The sequence below is a fragment of the Oncorhynchus keta genome, chromosome 18 (genome assembly GCF_023373465.1).
Source record: "Oncorhynchus keta strain PuntledgeMale-10-30-2019 chromosome 18, Oket_V2, whole genome shotgun sequence".
In the NCBI taxonomy this organism is placed as follows: Eukaryota; Metazoa; Chordata; class Actinopteri; order Salmoniformes; family Salmonidae; genus Oncorhynchus; species Oncorhynchus keta.
In genome coordinates this window covers 4,497,840-4,517,943 of record NC_068438.1, presented here as the reverse complement: position 1 = coordinate 4,517,943, position 20,104 = coordinate 4,497,840, and the positions used below count along the sequence as shown (strand labels likewise).

Sequence of the window (20,104 nt, the reverse complement as noted above, 5' to 3'; positions counted from 1 at the left end):
TTCAAATAGGCCGTCATCTGTTTGATCAACGTTTTCGTTGATAACGGTACAAAATAAAATGCATTTGTCATTAGTTATTAGACCTAAAAACAAACTGGCCAGTGATTATATTTTGTCCCTAGCGAAACAGCCAAAAGAGACAGGGGTGCTGTGAAGGAAAATTGAGTGGCCAGCTATATTTTACTAGCTAGTCATATCCCCTAGCTAGATGACTACATCTCATTAATTGTCTGTTTATCTGTGATATGATTCATATAAAATATTGCAAGAATGAATGTAACGTTATAGTCTAAGCCTTTTGATAATCGCTTATTAATAATAGACTTTGTGTTGGTCAGCTTGGTAACGAAATGATTCTGGTCTAGCTGGTTTGTGACTTTGCTACTTACATGATCATATGATTTCAGTTATGGACTATCAGATATGCAATTGATAACTTGAGGATACACTTCACTTTTCATTGATGATTTCCTTTTTTATTTACATAAATATATTCGGAATTTAACTTTGTTAATCTTAGGCTATTCTTTGGAGGGGTTGTCACTGATTTACATTTAGAAAAATGTTCATTTTCATTGTTTGTCTTTATGTCTTAGAAATGGACAGAGACCAGCACTAGCGGATAATGCACTTCCTGTCCTTGAGGAGGAGGACACTGACGGCAGATGAGCTGCGGGGACCATGAAGGCATGGCCTTCTTAGAGGAAGATGACCTTAAGGCTGAGCTACTCGGAAAAGACGAGGATGAAGAGAATGAAATCAGCCTCTCAGCCAAGCTCTTCAACTGGAAGGCAACTATAAATGACGTGTTATTGTTATGTATCATCAGGCCTTGATAGATTGGACAAGGACCATGTTTTTTTAAAAATAAATAATTAAGTATACTAACAATTATCTATTTTCTCTCATCTTGTCTTTACGTTCGTGCTCCACATCCCCGTAACTGTAAACACACCTTCTTGCCCAATAGCATGTTTCAGTCCTATGATAATGTTGATACATAGGTACCGGAATCTATCCCTTTCAGGCCAGAACGTCCAGTTGGTTTAGATCTACGTAGTAGGACCTTCATTGATACTGGGGTACAAAGTCTCTGCAGGGTTCTAGGGTAATCGCTTCAAAGCTCTGTTGACTGCTTTACATGTTGTGGATCCTGCCTCTGAGGATAATGCAGTTAGGCTTAGAAAACCACAGTACTTACTGGACCACCTGAAAAAGATTCGTTAAAAGCTATATCAGCACACCACAATGAAGCCATAGATGAGTGTTTTAAATTATGGGTCATTGCTTGTTCTGACACAGGCTACATTTTAAATGTCCATGTTTACACCGGCAGTCGGGATGGTTGTGGTTGACTTTCAAAAGTGGGAGCATCAAACTGAGGGTGGGGATATGCATTTGTGTAGGTTAGATGGCAATGCATTGGCCATACAGTGGAGAGAGACACGTACTGACACTTGCCTTTCCAATTTTCCAAATTCAAAGGATTCCACTCAAGTAAATAGGCTAGAGGATGATGTTTGGAATAGGAAAGTGGGTCTGCCAGCCTGCTGTAATCCACGATTAAAATAAACAGATGGGTGGGGTTGACAAGTCTGATCCAAGTGATCAACTCCTACAATGTTTTGCAGAAAACACTTTTTACACTGTATTCACATTGCAGTTGTCAAACTGTTTACTGACAGATTACATTCCGAAAGTACTTTGCTCATCGGTTAGGAGGTATTGACGTTAATGACAGGTATCCATCTTTCAACACACCTTTGTCTGTGAAAACTGTAAGCTCATCTTTTCAGACACAGCACGTGCCTAGTCTACAGGCCCCCTCTAGAAATTGTTACAGGAAAGATAAAGGACAACAGGACCCGGTTTGTTTGTGTGGCACTTGAATGCGAGGGCAAGCGGTTTTGCATCGGAGAGGACCGAAATTGTTTACGGTTGTGGCATTCCAGTGACTCATTGCGGAAAAAGGCACTAGTAAAAAGGGACTCAGATGTAGCTCAGATATTAAGTGGTAATTTTGCCTCTCTTGTATGTTCCCCTTTCCTGTATGTTTCTTCTCCCTTGCATGTTCTCCCTTTCTTCGTGACTAATGGCCTTGGAGATATAAAGGACTTGGAAATGTAATGACTTTAAAGTAATGCGGTTCTTTTGGAATTGTTCCCGTTCTGAATCTTTGTGTGGTAGAAAATATGCTAGTTGAATGTAGAAATTGAAGATGTAGAAGCCAATTGTTGATATATGCCTTGTTTTGTTTCAGATTTTGTAATCACAGTAAAAATGTTGATTAAAGTAGCCCTGAAATGAAGGCTTTATCATATTATGGTTATGATAGCGATATAAATTAGTCTTCATTTTCAGGCTTGTATGAGAAAATGTATTCCCTCTAATATTATTCTTGTTTTATTAATACACAGCTCAAAAAAATAAAGGGAACACTAAAATAACACATTCTAGTTCTGAATGAATGAAATATTCTTATTAAATACTTTTTTCTTTACATAGTTGAATGTGCTGCCAACAAAATCACACAAAAATTATCAATGGAAATCAAATTTATCAACCGATGGAGGTCTGGATTTGGAGTCACTACAGGCTGATCCAACTTTGATGTAATGTCCTTAAAACAAGTCAAAATTGGGCTCAGTAGTGTGTGTGGCCTCCACGTGCCTGTATGACCTCCCTACAACGCCTGCTCCTGATGAAGTGGTGGATAGTCTCCTGAGGGATCTCCTCCCAGACCTGGACTAAAGCATCCGCCAACTCCTGGACAGTCTGTGGTGCAACGCGGCGTTAGTGGATGGAGCGAGACATGATGTCCCAGATGTGCTCAATTGGACTCAGGTCTGGGGAACGGGCGGGCCAGTCCATAGCATCAATGCCTTCCTCTTGCAGGAACTGCTGACACACTCCAGCCACATGAGGTCGAGCATTGTCTTGCATTAGGAGGAACCCAGGGCCAACCACACCAGCATATGGTCTCACAAGGGGTCTGAGGATCTCATCTCGGTACCTAATGGCAGTCAGGCTACCTCTGGCGAGCACATGGAGGGCTGTGCGGCACCCCAAAGAAATGCCACCCCACACCATGACTGACCCACCGCCAAACCGGTCATGCTGGAGGATGTTGCAGGCAGCAGAACGTTCTCCACGGCATCTCCAGACTGTCACGTCTGTCACATGTGCTCAGTGTGAACCTGCTTTCATCTGTGAAGAGCACAGGGCGCCAGTGGCGAATTTGCCAATCTTGGTGTTCTCTGGCAAATGCCAAACGTCCTGCACGGTATTGGGCTGTAAGCACAACCCCCACCTGTGGACGTCGGGCCCTCATACCACCCTCATGGAGTCTGTTTCTGACCATTTGAGCAGACACATGCACATTTGTGGCCTGCTGGAGGTCATTATGCAGGGCTCTGGCAGTGCTCCTCCTGCTCCTCCTTGCACAAAGGCGGAGGTAGCGGTCCTGCTGGGTTGTTGTCCTCCTACGGCCTCCTCCACGTCTCCTGATGTACTGGCCTGTCTCCTGGTAGCGCATCCATGCTCTGGACTCTACGCTGACAGACACAGCAAATCTTCTAGCCACAGCTCGCATTGATGTCCCATCCTGGATGAGCTGCACTACCCGAGTCACTTGTGTGGGTTGTAGACTCCGTCTCATGCTACCACTAAAGTGAAAGCACTGCCAGCATTCAAAAGTGACCAAAACATCAGCCAGGAAGCATAGGAACTGAGAAGAGGTCTGTGGTCACCACCTGCAGAACCACTCCTTTATTGGGTGTTGTCTTGCAAATTGCCTATAATTTCCACCTGTTGTCTATTCCATTTGCACAACAGCATGCAAAATTTATTGTCAATCAGTGTTGCTTCCTAAGTGGACAGTTTGATTTCACAGAAGTGTGATTGACTTGGAGTTACATTGTGTTGTTTAAGTGTTCCCTTTATTTTTTCAAGCAGTGTATTATATCACTTGTTTGACTTTCCTTATCATATGTAAAAAAATAAATGCTATTTGTTTTTTTTTAGGGCCAGATATGTGTTTAATATACTATCCAGATAAGATAAGTGTCCGATCACAGAAAAATATAACAGGTCACAAAAACATCTTACTCATTCACAGTAAAAGGTATTTCTATTCTGATTTCAAATGATCAAACATTACAAAATAAGACTCAGTTTCTCTATCGCCATCAGAAAGTTAGGCAAATGGCAGTTTTTGGGGAGAAATAAGATACACAAGTGTTTTTTCTTGACTGATTACCATTTGATTGATGTGGTGCTATTGTATGTCAGATCACTTGAAAGAGCGGTATCTCAGATTTCAAAATACGTATCATGGCTTCATTCAAGGTTTGACACCAGCAAATTATTCTCATTTACGCACACAGGAGTGACGATCCAGTAAAAAAATTGAACATTTGGGAAAGTTTTCCATCTACCAGAAGACTCTTCATTAGCATCATCGCTACCTGCTACACTAAAGTGGTAGACGCGAGCACAACACATACACAGACGGGGAATTCTTGTTGCCTCCTCAGAAAGTGGCATGAAATATAAAACACCGATGCATTCTATTCATGTCTTATGATAAACATGGGCAAATTAATTACTTTTCAATACATTTAGTTAATTCCCTAAGTTCAACTTTTATTTACAGTACATTTTGAAAGTTTTCAGATCATTTTGCTTTTTCCACATTGTTACATTAAAGCCTTATTCTAAAATGCATTAAATGAAATGTTTTACTCAATACCTCTTTATGACAAAGCAAAAACAGGTTTTAGAAATACCTTATTTACTTAAGTATTCAGATCCTTTGCTATGAGACTTGAAATTGAGCTCAGGTGCATCCTGTTTCCATTGATCATCCTTGAGATGTTTTTACAACTAGATTGAAGTCCACCTGTGATAAATTCAATTGATTAGATATGATTTGGAAAGAAACACACCTGTCTATATGAGGTCCCAAGCCAAGAGGTCGAATGAATTGTCCGTAGAGCGCCGAGACAGGATTGTGTCGAGGCACAGATCTGGGGAAGTATATGTGTACAAGAGCACAGTGACCACCATAAGTCTTAAATGGAAGAAGTTTGGAACTACCAAGACTCTTCCTCGAGCTGGCCGGCCAAACTGAGCAAATCGGGAGAGACCCGATGGTCACTTTGATAAAGCTCCAGAGTTCCTCTGTGGAGATGGGCGAACCTTCCAGGAGGACAACCATCTCTGAGGCACTCCAGCAATCAGGCCTTTATGGTAGAATGGCCAGACGGAAGCCACTCCTCAGTAAAAGGCACATGACAGCCCACTTGGATTTGGCCAAAAGGCAACTAAAGGACTCTCAGACCATGAGAAACAAGATTCTCTGGTCTGATGAAACCAAGATTGAACTCTATGGCCTGAATGCCAAGCACGTCTGGAGGAAATATGGTGGTGGCAGCACCATACTGTGGGGATGTTTTTCAGCGGCAGGGACTGGGAGACGAGTCAGGCTCTAGGGAAAGATGAACGAAGCAAAATACAGAGAGATTCTTGATGAAAACTTGCTCCAGAGTGAAGGTTGGGGTGGGGTGGGGTGAAGGTTCACCTTCCAACAGGACAACAACCCGGAGCACACAACCAAGACAACGCAGGAATAGCTTCGGGTCAGGTGTCAATGTCCTTGAGTGGCCCAGCCAGAGCCCAGCCCAATCTGATCGAACATCTCTGGAGAGATCAGAAAACAGCTGTGCAGCAACTGCAGAGAGGAATGGGAGAAACTGCCCAAATACAGGTGTGCCAAACTTGTAGTGTTATAACCAAGAAAACTCAAGGTTGTAATCGCTGTCAAAGGTGCTTCAACAAAGTACAGAGTGAAGGGTCTGAATACTTATGTAAATGTAATTTCAGTTAAAAAAAATTCATACATGTTTAAAAAACAGTTTTTGCTTTGTCATTATGGGGTATTGTGTCGTTTGATGAGGATTTTTTAGAGTAAAGCTGTAACAAAATGTGGAAAATGTGCACTGTATTTGTATTTTTTGCCCTTGTTTTACCAGGTAAGTTGACTGAACACATTCTCATTTACAAAATGACCTGGGGAATAGTTACAGGGACTGACCCTGCTTATAGCTTTAGTGGCAAGCCAGCAGTGGGATGCAGGTTGTTGAATTCCATTTTCTGTCTACGTTCTCTGTATCGCCGATTTGATAGAGCCCTAGTTAAGATTCAGAGAGTTTCCTCCAGTCTGTGGGTACAACTTATTCTGATGACTACGGTTTTCAAACACGAAGCCTGAACAAGCTACTTGGGAATGACTTGGGTCTTTAAGGAATACCTAGGATAGGATAAGTAATTCTTCTCACCTCCCCCCTAAAAGATTTAGATGCACTATTGTAAAGTGGCTGTTCCACTGGATGTCATAAGGTGAATGCACCAATTTGTAAGTCGCTCTGGATAAGAGCGTCTGCTAAATGACTTAAATGTAAATGTAAGCTGCAGCCTTCTTAGGCATGACTCGAAATAATAACTCAATATAATAATGAGGCAACCTCTTGAAAATCAGACCTATACGTGAGTTTAGGCTGATTAAGTAAGCTAAATCATTGGTGCTGTCTCATAAAAGGGGTGATGGGTTACAAATATAAAGGGTAAATAACCTTTTGACAGCATGTCTTGATTTAAAACCAAACTTTCCATACATGTTTTGCCATGGCAATGGCAGTACTTAGATCATTTACATTTAAGGTATAACTTTTTTTTATTAAAACACTTTTCTAAATTTAATAAATAAATAAGTTAGTCCTTTTTGCAAACTTTTAAATTATATCAATCTCAACCGTTTATCTTTTCCAGTGATGAGGACATGGATGTCTCTCAGTATGATGGGGTATGCAAAATAGGTTTGAGCACCTTTATCTCTTGAATGTTTTGGCATTCAAGCCCAAAAATGCACCTTTTGAGTATTTCTACAAATGGGAAAATATGTATGGAAGGTTTCGTTCAAATCAAAAGGTGTTCCATCAGAAAGTGATCGAATTCAAATTGATTTACGCATGAAGCTGAACTAGTAGGCTAAAGTTCCAGTTCCTCTCCATCAATACTGAAGTGAGACCAAATTTTGTATTGTGGTTTGTAAGATTCAATGTCGACCGTATGGGACATTTGTCTCACCAAGTAACCATATTAAATCTATTTTCTAGTGACACTGTATCCCATTCAGCAAGGTAATGACGAGCTGAATGGCCCATTTATGAAATGTTCTCAGACTGTAATAAGTTCCAGAGACGGCTGCCTGCAACTCCATCAAAAAGCCATATAGGAGAAATGGAAAAGCAAGCACAAACAACCTCAATGAGGTTAAACCCAGGGACTTATAATCATAGCTTGACGATGTGTTGTTCTCTCCCTCAGTGAATCATAGGAGAAATGGAAAGAAAACGAAGAGCAGTTGCTCTCAAAACAAATATACGCTACCAGTATCCGTTAACTTTCAAAACCAACATTCATCATCACTGAGCAAAAGCATTTGCTAGAAGACTTCCTGAATGCTATATAAAAATTTTGGGCTGTATTTCAAAAAAGCAGGGCTCTACAGTGCAACCATTTTACTTGCATATGCGCCTAAATATTTAGCTGTGTGACCTGGAATTTTTACATTTAGGAGCACCAGAGCACCTATTAAAAAAAATTATCACCCAGATAATAGTTGTTGCAAAGATTACTTCCCTGTACCGCAGCCCCCGAGTGCCATGTAGAATACACTGAAAGCAGATTCATGACCGTCATGCTTGCACCATTATTACAAAGAAAATGCTGTTGCATAAAATATTTTTAAGTTCTTTGTGAGCTCCTACATTTTTTCAACATAGGCACACACATGTGCTCTTTGTAAAAAAAAATATATATATTTTTTTAAAGTCAGTGTAGAGCCCTGGAAAGGTTCAGGAAAAAAATATTACAAAGACAAATGTCTGTTGTGAACTCATGGCCTTCTGCCTGAATGTCCCTGGATGTTTTTGCCAGGTTTGTCACTGCACTGTTATGCCAGCGGGGCAGAGTCCTCACAAAACACCCAGCTATAGGTGCCCGGACCAGGATTCACATTGGAGAAGGGCGGAGTTTGTAGGAAGAGGAGATGAGGACAAAGTGGGAGGAACTAAAGGGAGCAGCAGAGAACAAGGTGGGGAATGGGAGGGGCAGTAAAGGAGGGGCCAGACTTGAATACTCAATTGAGGTTTTGTGTTTTCTTGGAAACTGGCGGAATGGGCCAAGAGGGCCTGGTTCAGGGACACCCCCAAACAGAGGAGGACGCTGAAAAACAGAGCTTGTCTGTGACTCATTTTCGACAAGAGAGTAGTGGCTGGGGGGATAGAAAACAGTGAACTGTAAGAGGAAGTAGCAATGATGTTACCCTGATTCATAGGAAAAGGACAACAAAGTCAAGGTATCGGAGTGGCCATCACAAAACCCCAACCTCAATCCTGTAGAGAATTTGTGGGCAGAAATAAAAAAACGTGTGCGAGCAAGGAGGCCGACAAACCTGACTCAGTTACACCAGCTCTGTCAGGAGCTTATTGTGTGAAGCTTGTGGAAGGCTACCTGAAACATTCAACCCAAGTTATACAATTTAAAGGCAATGCTACCAAATACTAATTGAGTGCATGTAAACTTCTGACCCACTGGGAATGTGATGAAAGAAAGCTGAAATATAATAAATAATTCTCTACTATTATTCTGACATTTCACATTCTTAAAATAAAGTGGTGATCCTAACTGACCTAGGACAGGGGATTTTTACTCTGATTAAATGACAGGAATTGTGAAAAACTGAGTTTAAATGTATTTTGTGAAGGTGTATGTAAACTTCCAACTTCAACTGACATGGAGAAAGCGAATGCAGCCCCAAGTGAATTGAAATTAATGAATTAGGCCCTAATCTATGGATTTCACATGACTGGGAATACAGATATCCATCTGTTGTTCACAGATACCTTAAAATAATAAAAAGGAGGGGCTTGGATCAGAAAACCAGTCCGTATCTGGTGTGACCACTATTTGCCTCTTGCAGCATGACACATCTCCATCACATAGAGTTGATCAGGCTGTTGGTTGTGGACTGTGGAATGTTGTACCTCTCCTCTTCAATGGCTATGCGAAGTTGCTGGATATTGGCGGGAATTGGAATGCGCTGTCGTACACTTTGCTCCAGAGCATCCCAAACATGCTCAATGGGTGACATGTCTAGTGAGTTTGCAGGCCATGGAAGTACTGGAACATTTTCCACATCCAGGAATTGTACAGAGATACTTGCGACATGGGGCCGTGCATTATTATGCTGAAATATGGGGGGATGGCGGAGGATGAATGGCACGACAACGGGCCTCAGTATCTCACCACGGTATCTCTAAGCATTCAAATTGCCTTTGATAAAATGCAATTGTGTTCGTTGTCCGTAGCTTATTCCTGCCAATACCATAACCCCCACTATGTGGCACTCTGTTCACAACATTGACAGCAGCAACCCGCTCGGTCCAACGATGCCATACATATTTATTTAATCTGCCCGGTACAGTTGAAACCAAGATTCATCCATGAAGAGCACACTTCTCCAGCGTGCCAGTGACCATCGAAGGTGAGGATTTGCCTACTGAAGTCAGTTACGGTGCCAAACTGCTCAGGTCTAGACGAGAATGCAGTTGCGCTACCATGAGATGGTTTGACAGTTTGCGCAGAAATTCTCAGCTGTCCGGGTAGTTGGTCTCCGGCCGGATGGACGTACTGCTAAATTCTCTAAAACAACAGTCTTTTGGTAGAGAATTGAACATTCAATTTTCTGACATCTCTGGTGGACATTCCTGCAGTCAGCATGCCAATTGCACACTCCCTCAAAACTTGAGACATCTGTAGCATTGTGTTGTGTGACAAAACCGCACATTTTAGAGTGGCCTTATATTATCTCTAGCACAAGCTGTACCTGTGTAATGATCATGCTGCTTAATCAGCTTCTTGATATGCCACTCCTGTCAGGTGGATAGATTATCTTGGCAAAGGAGAAAGGCTCACAAACAGGGATGTAAATACATTTGTGCACAGAATGAGATAATATTTTTCTGCAATCTTTTATTTCAGCTCATGAAACACTTTACATGTTGCGGTTATGTCTTTGTTCAGTATAGATGGCAAATAACCTAGCTATGACAAGCTAGAAGTTGGTCTATAGGTGCGAGTCGGCTTGGTATGGTTGGTTGCGGTCTCCCTCTCCCTCCTTGCTACCCGTGTCACTCACACACACTGCAAGGCCCTTCCGCCACCTGCTAGAGTTTTTCTCCCTTGTGCTTTATCAGCTCTGGGCCCAGTTTCCCAAAAGCATCTTAAGTCTAAATGCATTGTTAGGAGAACCATAGGCTGCTGCTTCCCTCACTCAGATCGGATCAAGACCCGGTCCAACCAGGTCCGTTAGGAACATGTCTCTATATTTTAAATAATATATTTATGGATATTGGGTCCGGGTAGGAAAGCCCCTGGTCCATTTCATTTCGGAACCGTTCCATGAAGACTGCTACTCGAGAGGCCCAACATAACAATCCCTGTCAAAACAGACAATGCAAGGAATATTGTAAATGCTGTCACAGAAACTGGACTTGGGGTAGGGATCAGAGGTCGACCGATCCCGTTTGGCCCTGTCTGGGGTGTTCATCGGATGGGGCCACAGTGTCTCCTGACCCCTCCTGTCTCAGCCTCCAGTATTTATGCTGCAGTAGTTTGTGTCGGGGGGCTAGGGTCAGTTTGTTATATCTGGAGTACTTCTCCTGTCTTATCCGGTGTCCTGTGTGAATTTAAGTATACTCTCTCTAATTCTCTCTTTATCTCAGAGGACCTGAGCCCTAGGACCCTATCTCAGGACTACCTGGCATGATGACTCCTTGCTGTCCCCATTCCACCTGGCCGTGCTGCTGCTCCAGTTTCAACTGTTCTGCCTGCGGCTATGGAGCCCTGACCTGTTCACCGGACGTGCTACCTGTCCCAGACCTTCTGTTTTCAACTCTCTAGAGACAGTAGGAGCAGTAGAGATACTCTTAATGATTGGCTATGAAAAGCCAACTGACATTTACTGCTGAGGTGCTAACTTGCTGCATCCTCGACAACTACTGTGATTATTATTTGACCATGCTGGTCATTTATGAACATTTGAACATCTTGGCCATGTTCTGTTATTATCTCCACCCGGCACAGCCAGAAGAGGACTAGCCACCCCTCATAGCCTGGTTCCTCTCGAGGTTTCTTCCTAGGTTTTGGCCTTTCTAGGGAGTTTTTCCTAGCCACCGTGCTTCTACACCTGCATTGCTTGCCGTTTGGGGTTTTAGGCTGGGTTTCTGTACAGCACTTTGAGATATCAGCTGATGTACAAAGGGCTATATAAATACAATTTGATTTGATTGATTTTTCAATTCCGATACCGATTATTGGAGGACCAAAAAAAGCAGATACCAATTGAAAATCGGCCAATTTATTTTATTTGTAATAATGACAATTACAACAATACTGAATGAACACTTATTTTAACTTAATATAATACATCAATAAAAATCAATTTAGCCTCAAATAAATAATGAAACATGTTAAATTTGGTTTAAATAATGCAAAAACAAAGTGTTGGAGAAGAAAGTAAAAGTGCAATATGTGTCATGTAAAAAAGCTAACGTTTAAGTTAAAGAGTGAAGCATTAAGCAAGAATGTTAGCTACATGAGAAAACAACTGTAGCCAAATATTATAGGGTCCCCTAGGAAACATTTAAAACTTTGGTTCCTATCCTGTCACAATAACGTCGTTGTTATGTCAAAAACTGTAGTCAAAGTGCCCACAATTGTATTCTAACTGTCGAATTAGAATAATCATTATTTTTACATGATTCCAGCAGTTCACCAAGTGTTTCGCTCTAAATCACAAGCCAAATCACAACTGCAACATTTGGTTAAAAATAAGGCCTAGATTGTTTGCCAATAAGAGCACAGCCTTACATGGTAGTATGGAAATTATCTCAAATGAGCACAGGAAATGCCAAAATGTATGAATATGTTAAATTATTTGGGGTTGAAGTTGAATTTTAAAAAACAGTATAAACAAATCAGAATGGAGAAAGACCCATTGAAATCACTTAAAATGTGTGCTGCCACCCTAGCTAGGATCACAAACTACTCATAAAGCAAATGAAGAAACATAAAATACTGTTAAACTGTCCATCTATCGCCCATCCCTAACCTGGGCCACAAATAGGGTGCTTTTTAATTTAGCGTCTTTTGCCAAATAAACAAAAACTGGACTACAGAAACGTTTGGCATTTCATTTTTCCACTGTACCGTAACCAGGGTACCTGACAAACAACTAGGGCTTAGCAGCACAAAGGTAGCTGCAACACATACCTAGAACTACTTTTCCATCCAGGACAAAGTGTAGTTTAAATCTGGGCTAAAACTTGAGCCAACTGCTGTAATTTTAAGGAAGGTTCCAGCAGCAGTGTAGTAGCGCACAGGCAGGAGTTGTCGTGAGAGAAAGGGGCCCTTCCTTCTGTTCTGACATCCTCAATGATCTGAGAGCTGTGAATGGGTGATCTCAGGGCTGCTGGCCAAAGGGGCTGAGAGAAAAGTGACTCATGTTTGCAGAGCCAATGTGGGCGAGAGAGAGAACACATGCTGTTTGTATCAGACTACACACACACTAACATCACACTCACAACTATGACATCACCTGTCTTTCCACTAACAGAGGAGAAGTCCTCCCGCAAACACACACACAGCTTTTGATTTGAAAAACTCTCTTGGGGGATTCAGGTTGATAATGCAATGTCTGATTGGACAGACAGGTGACAATATTATATATGGTTGATATACATTACATACAATAATGTGCAAAGAAATGCTACCTTCATGTGAACATAATCACAAAGCCAATAAGCCACGTTTCAAACTCACTCCACAGAGGGCAGACTGTCTGAGGGTTTTTCCTCCCCCCTTGTAGTTGATCGATGAACTAAGGTCACTAATTAGTAAAGAACTCCACTCACCTGGTTGTCTAGGTCTTCATAGAATTTTATTTGGGAAAAAAACCTGCAGACATTAGGGCCTCCATGGAATGAGTTTGACCCCCCCCTGCAATTAGCCAATGAACCAATGTGACCTATGGACGTTTAGGCTAAAGCAATCGGTTGACTTGTGAAGTAAGAGGAGTCAAAGTGCAACGTTCAAAGAGATAATGAGATGCCATATAATAGGCTACCTGTCCTGCACAGCTAAAATATATGTGCTACAAGATCCAAGTGGAGATGAGTCACAATACGAGCGAAAAGAGAAATTGTCAGTCAAGTGTCTTTGGAAAACGTGACCCGTGTCTTCTGCCTGTAAGATTCCACGTTGATTACCGAGGACAGAGAGATGGAGGGAAAATAGAGCCAGTGGATTGGCTACCAGGCTGAAATGGCAGGGTCAAAGCTAAGGCACTGTCAGGCACAGCCCCTCCCCAATTATGGAATCAAAGCATTGCCTTGGTGAGAAGAAAAGTCACAGTCACAGCCGGAGGGGGTAAGGCACAATTTCTGCCCCAATAAACCCAAATAAGGATTTCTGACAGAGCTTGGGGACAGACATTTTTTCACCCTAGACTGTCTGGAACTATCCTTTAATATTGCAAGGCAGGGTGTGAGAAACTGGCTTTACCTTTTGGCCCAGGCAGTGCAGTCTGAGGGCGAGGTTGAACCTGCAGTGAAAACAGTAAACTCCATACGGCACTAGTATCAGTCTGATCCAAAATACAAGGACTTGAGATCAAGCCACAACACTTATGTTTTGCTTGAGTCAGATCATATAGCGAGGGCCAGTGATAAGATCTTGGACCACCTTCCACCATCATAGCGCAACCGTGACTTTGCGTCAGTCACAGTGCAATGACACTGGAGGCATTAGTGTTCGCTTAACAAAAGCAGCTCGTCGTTGTAGGTTTAACTTTAAAACTGGAAGCATATCCCAGAGGAAGGCTACATCAAGTGTTTACCTTCACGAGCCGTGCGGCAATTTGGAGGAAATATAGGCTAGTTGAAGCACATGCATCGAGTCCAGTGTTGCAGTCTGTTATGCACTTGCATAGAGCTCTAAAGAGGTTTGCAATTAAATGGTGCTTTTCCAGTCTCTCCACATAATTCTGATTGATGAGAGGTGTTTCAGACATACATTACCAGTCAAAAGTTGACACACCTAACCATAAGGGTTTTCTTTATTTTAACAATTGTTGTAGTGAGCACACTGCAGAATAATAGTGAAGACATCAAAACAATGAAATAACACATATGTAATCATGTAGTAACCAAAAAGTGTTAAACAAATCTAAATATATTTTACATTTGAGATTCTTCAACGTATCCACCCTTTGCCTTGATGACAGCTTTGCACACTCTTGGCATTCTCTCAACCAGCTTCATGAGGAATGCTTTTCCAACCGTCTTGAAGGAGTTCCCACATATGCTGAGCACCTGTTGGCTGCTTTTCCTTCACTCTGCAGTCCAACTCATCCCAAACCATTTCAATTGGGTTGAGGTCAGGTCATTGGATGCAGCACTCTCCTTGGTCAAATAGTCCTCACTCAGCCTGGAGGTGTTTTGTGTCACTGTCCTTTTGAAAAAACAAACATATTATAAGCGCACTAAGCCCAAACCAGATGGAACGACGTATCGCTGCAGAATGCTGTGGTAGTCATGTTGGTGAAGTGTGCCTTGAATTCTAAATAAAATCAGACAGTGTCACCAGCAACTCCCCCACACCATCACGCCTCCTCCTCTATGCTTCACGGTAGGAACCACACATGAGGAGATCATCCGTTCACCTACTTCTGCGTCTCACAAAGACAAGGCGGTTGGAACCAAATATCTCAAATTTGGACTCATCAGACCAAAGTACAGATTTCCACTTGTCTAATGTTCATTGATCTGGTTTCTTGGTTTCTTCAGGTGTGTCCCAGGATAAATGCACCTCTTCCCCATTCATTCTAGAGACTCTCGTACTTAGTTTACTTTATTTAATAAATAAATATATTTTGTTATTCCTTGTCTCCATGTTGTCTCCCTTTTTTTACGACCTTCGAGCCGGTTCGTGACAGATGTGTCTGATACTTGAACTCTGTGAAGCATTTATTGGACCTACAATCTGGAGGTGCAGCTAACTAATGAACTTATCCTCTGCAGCAGAGGTAACTCTGAGTCTTTCTTTCCTGTGGCGCTCCTCATTGAGAGCCAGTTTCATCATAGCGCTTGATGATTTTTGCGACTGCACTTGAAGAAACTTTCAAAGTTCTTGACATTTTCCGGATAGACTGACCTTCATGTCTTAACCTTTTGCGTGTAGGGGGTAGTATTTTCGTTTTTGGCTAAAAAAAAGTACACATTTGTAACTGCCTATTTCTCAGCCCCAGAAACTAGAATATGCATATAATTGTCATATTAGTATAGAAAACACTAAAGTTTCCAAAACTGTAAAAATATTTGTCTGTGAGTATAACAGAACTGATATTGCAGGTGAAAACCTGAGGAAAATCCAATCAGGAAGTGCCTCTTATTTTGAAACCTCTCTGTTCCTATGCATGCCTATCCTCCATTTAAAGGGATATCATGATCGTGAAAGATCACATTGTGTAAGTGGTTAGGTGGGGGCTCTCAGAGTGAGTTTTGCGCTACAGAGTAAAGCGGCCATTGTTTCTCCCGGTGTATTTGAAAAACCTAGACACCCGTTTGATATATTATCGAATATATATTTTAAAAACAGCCTGAGGCTTGATTATAAAAAACGTTTGAGGTTTCTGTGGACATTATGAATATTATTTGGAATATACGTCTGCGTTGTCGTGGCCGCTTTTTCCTGTGGATTTCTGAACATAACGCGACAAACAAACGGAGGTATTTTGGGTATAAAAATACTCTTTATGGAACAAAATGAACATTTCTTGTTTAACTGGGAGTCTGGTGAGTGAAAACATCTGAAGATCAAAGGTAAATGATTCATTTGATTGCTTTTCTGATTTTTGTGACCTAGCTACTTAATGCTTAGTGTACATAATGTTATGTTAGGCTATCGATAAACTTAAACGCTTGGATTGCTTTCGCTGTAAAGCATAATTTCCAAATCTGAGACGACAGGTGGATTAACAAAAGGCTAAACTGTGTTTTGCAATATTGCACTTGTGATTTCATGAATATGAATATTTTTAGTAATATTATTTGACTGTTGCGCTATGCTATTCAGCGGTTGCTAATGAAAATGAGCCCGCTAAAGGGATGGGTAGCGTCAAGAAGTTAATGTAATGATAGACTGTTGTTTCTCTTTGCTTATTTGAGCTGTTCTTGCCATAATATGGACTTGGTCTTTTACCAAATAGGGCTATGTTCTGTATACCACCCCTACCTTGTCGCAACACAAGTTAATTGAAATGCATTCCGGGTGACTACCTCATGAAGCTAGTTGAGAGAATGGCAAGAGTGTGCAAAGCTGTCATCAAGGCAAAGGTTGCTACTTTGAAGAATCTAAAATATATTTTTATTTGTTTAATTAAGACTTTTTTTAGTTACTACATGATTCTATATGCGTTATTTCATAGTTGAGGTCTTCACTAATTATTCTACAATGTAGAAAATCTCTGGAATGAGTAGGTGTGTCCAAACTTTTGACTGCTACTGTAATTATGCACTATAGTTGTATTTGTATTTTTTTTCCATGCCAGGTGAGTTCAACCAATGATGTCATCGGTTGATTGAGCCTGCCGTCTGATCTAAAAATGTATGGAGTCATTGTTTTGTGGCAATTATTGTGGCCTTTGTGTTTCACCGATCACGCTAGCAGCGAGTTGACATGGTTGTCCTTGTTCAATAAAGCCGTTGCACTTTCTCAACAACCTATCTGCCAGGACACTGCAGGTTATCAAGGTTGACACATTTTCTCTGGCTTTATAAAGCCTACAGCTGACAGGAGCCATACTTCCTTGTCCAACTGTGTCCCCACCCTCGAAGGCGTCCTGAAATTTCTATGAATTCTGGATATTGTGGTTTGCTTACAACCAGGAAAATGTAGATGGCTCATTTCTACCTGTGAGATGCAGAAACGCTTGTATTTGTGTGAGGAAATTATTGATTTTTATGGCACATTATATGTTAACATATTCATGGCCATTTACAGTGAAAGAGCAGAGGTGAAATTTCCCTTTAAGTGTATTTTGCACATCAAGTCTAATGCACTTCCTCAACTGACGCGCATGGGGGGGGGGGGCTTACGGCAGCATCTGTGCCGCCAGAGAGTGTGGAAATGTATTGTTTCCTAATGTTCTGCTTTGGTGAGTTAATCTTCGAGACCACAGGAATTCTAGGCTCTGGTCGGTCATTAAATCACAGTGCAGCCACTGATAGTCTCCGCTCTGCTCCACACTACCCCTTGAGGCCGCATTCAATTTGGGCATCCTCACCAAGATGCAGGGAAAGAGAGCCGGGCAAAATAAATAATGTCTAATCGGCCTCTGCAGAGAAGCAGACCCTGCTCCCTCACACAAACACCTTCCCATATGCCATTGTCGTAAAAGTCTAACAGAACCTAGTGGAAGCCTAGATAGAGGAAAAAAACTAGGAGGCTGGTTGTGTGGTAAAGGGTCAATCCGCAGTTGAAACAATAAGAAAGTGTCATCCCCGCACCTCTTTCGGTAAATGCTGAGGGATAGGGTTTGAGTAATGTACCCACTCATGTTTTGAGGTTATATAGTGTTTGTTCACATTTACTTTGTTTATAACATAGGAGTAAAACAAGCTTCTATTATGGGTTCTGATGGAGTACAACAGTTGAACTAAGCTCATGAGGCATTTACAAGTTATATTCTTCAAGAATCAACGTGTACATATCATTCATTTAAAAATCCAAAAAAGGTTTGCAGCAACTGCAGATTGCCCATTTAACATATATAGGCCTAAAGCATGAAAGTGGGAGGCCGTTTCTTCTCTTGCTAGAAAAAAAGCTGTGTGCCGACCCGGTAGTGACGAACCTACCGATTCTTCATGTAGAATCGCAATGCTCGTCAGTTGCCAACAACTTGACTTGAGCAAATCAAAGATCACGGACCCCCAAGTGGGGGAGCCAACAAAAAAAAATACAGAAATTCTCCGTACATCCACAGGTGAGCCTGTCACACTTCATATGCAATGTAGGCTATGGGATGGTATCTAAGCTAAGTGCACAGATTGACATAATTAAACCACAATGGACTAGCTAATGGACTAGCTTTCCATGAAACAGCTGCCTGTGTTGGTGCAGTGTCCTTAGCTAGCTAGTTAGCATATTCACTAGCTAGCACAACATAGCTAACTTTAGCTAGCTAGCTAATCACTTGTCTATGAGCTGGCACTGGCCGTATGGTTAGTGAAATATATATATATATATATATATATATTTGTCATCTTGCTAGGAAGTCATCTAGCTAGTATCAACAAGGGCTTTCTACAAAATAGCAACATTAGCTCAGATAGCTTGGAATCTAGACCATAAGCAACACACACAGATATGCATTGCCAATCAACGCTACTGCTACCTTCTGGTTTGGAGTATTTTAACAAGGCTGAGTGGCTGACAACTTCCAAGGTCTTTGCTGTGTGAACACAAATAAGATTGACTGCCGGCACCGTTCAGAGGTGGTCAGTACTGTCACCAGGCAAACCTACCGGTGTGTCTGAGCTTTAACTGGCAAGACTGCTTCCCTGGTCTTAAGTTTGTTTCTGATTTGCAGTATTTTGAACATCCAAGTCAGGAAATGAGTCTTCCACTGAAGTAAGAAATGCAAAGTTATCTGTCCATGCAGCTCTCAGTTAAAACGAGAAAGTTCCTAAACTCTTCGGGTAAAAACAGAGAGCTGACAGTCCTAAGTGGCAAAAACAACAATTACTTGCAGAGTCATGAGGGAGTATAATGCCTTGAATGGGCCTATTTTTTCTTGGTCTCTGAAACCACAGCACAGACATGTGAAGACTTGACACATTGGCAACGCTGCCTTCCACCGTGTCCTTCTCTCCATTGTTGCGATCCTGTCTTCTGTGAAGTGAAAGTAATGTTGGGCCCTGCAGCACTTCTTTGCAAATAAGAGATTGCAATGTGTCCACTAGCATCAGCGTCACAAAGCGAGATGCGCAGTGGTGGTCCCCCACCCCTTAGCCTGGGCTCCTACCCCACCCCCTTTCCACCACCAGCCCTGGGGCATCGCCTAGATTTATCTGAATCTCCCAGTATATCTCTCTCTCGCTATGCTGGCCCAAACAACTCCCAACCACCCACTGCTGAGAAAATACTAGGCTACATAATTATAGAAAATACTGGGAGCAGATGGCATTCTATTTTATCCACTCCTTACTTTCATTTGTTCCACTAACGTGTTAATGGATAAAGTTTTTTTTTTTTTTGCAGTGCAGTGCAGTGCAGTAAGCATGTATTTTTTTCTGCAGTCTAAATATTAGCTCCACTAACCTAACTCTAGGTAAGAAAGTGATCTAACAGAAGGGATGGGCAACCAACCAGGGCTGGGATTAAAATCCTGGGCTCTGACTTGAAGAGAATGACTCACCGCCGCCTGACAAAACATATTTCCATCAGGCGGCTTTTGAGTTACCAGCTACGTCTTCAGACTGTCAAAGAAAGGGCCGGTACTAACACCTGCATACTGCTTTCAATATTCCCTCTAAACCGAGTGCAGTCGCGCAGCTCCCCTCAGATTGCCATGCAGAAGAAATATGAGCCTGCACAGAGAAGCACTAGATTGAACTTTACTCAACTTTCTAGAGATTTCCCTTTCAGTTAACACAAATCAACATTTCACACTACTATTGGAATTGTGATTGAATGAACACAATATTAGCCACTTTCAAAACTATGCAAGACATAGTATTCAAAACTAACTTTGCAAAATATTATTTCTACCAGCATGTCAAATGTGCAACCAGAGAAAACAACAATAATAATAATAATAATAATAAATATATATATATATATATATATATATATGTATATATATATATATATATTTTTTTTAAACTCTGCCCAGACCTGTGCGTCATTAACCAAGCAGAGC

At 41.6% G+C, this 20,104-nt stretch overlaps 1 protein-coding gene across 5 annotated transcripts in view; it reads right to left on the bottom strand.

The window, feature by feature from the left end:
• The window catches only part of LOC118397090 (rho guanine nucleotide exchange factor 12-like), a 68,139-nt gene that overhangs the window by 34,118 nt on the left and 13,917 nt on the right, over nt 1–20,104 (bottom strand). The window lies entirely within an intron of this gene.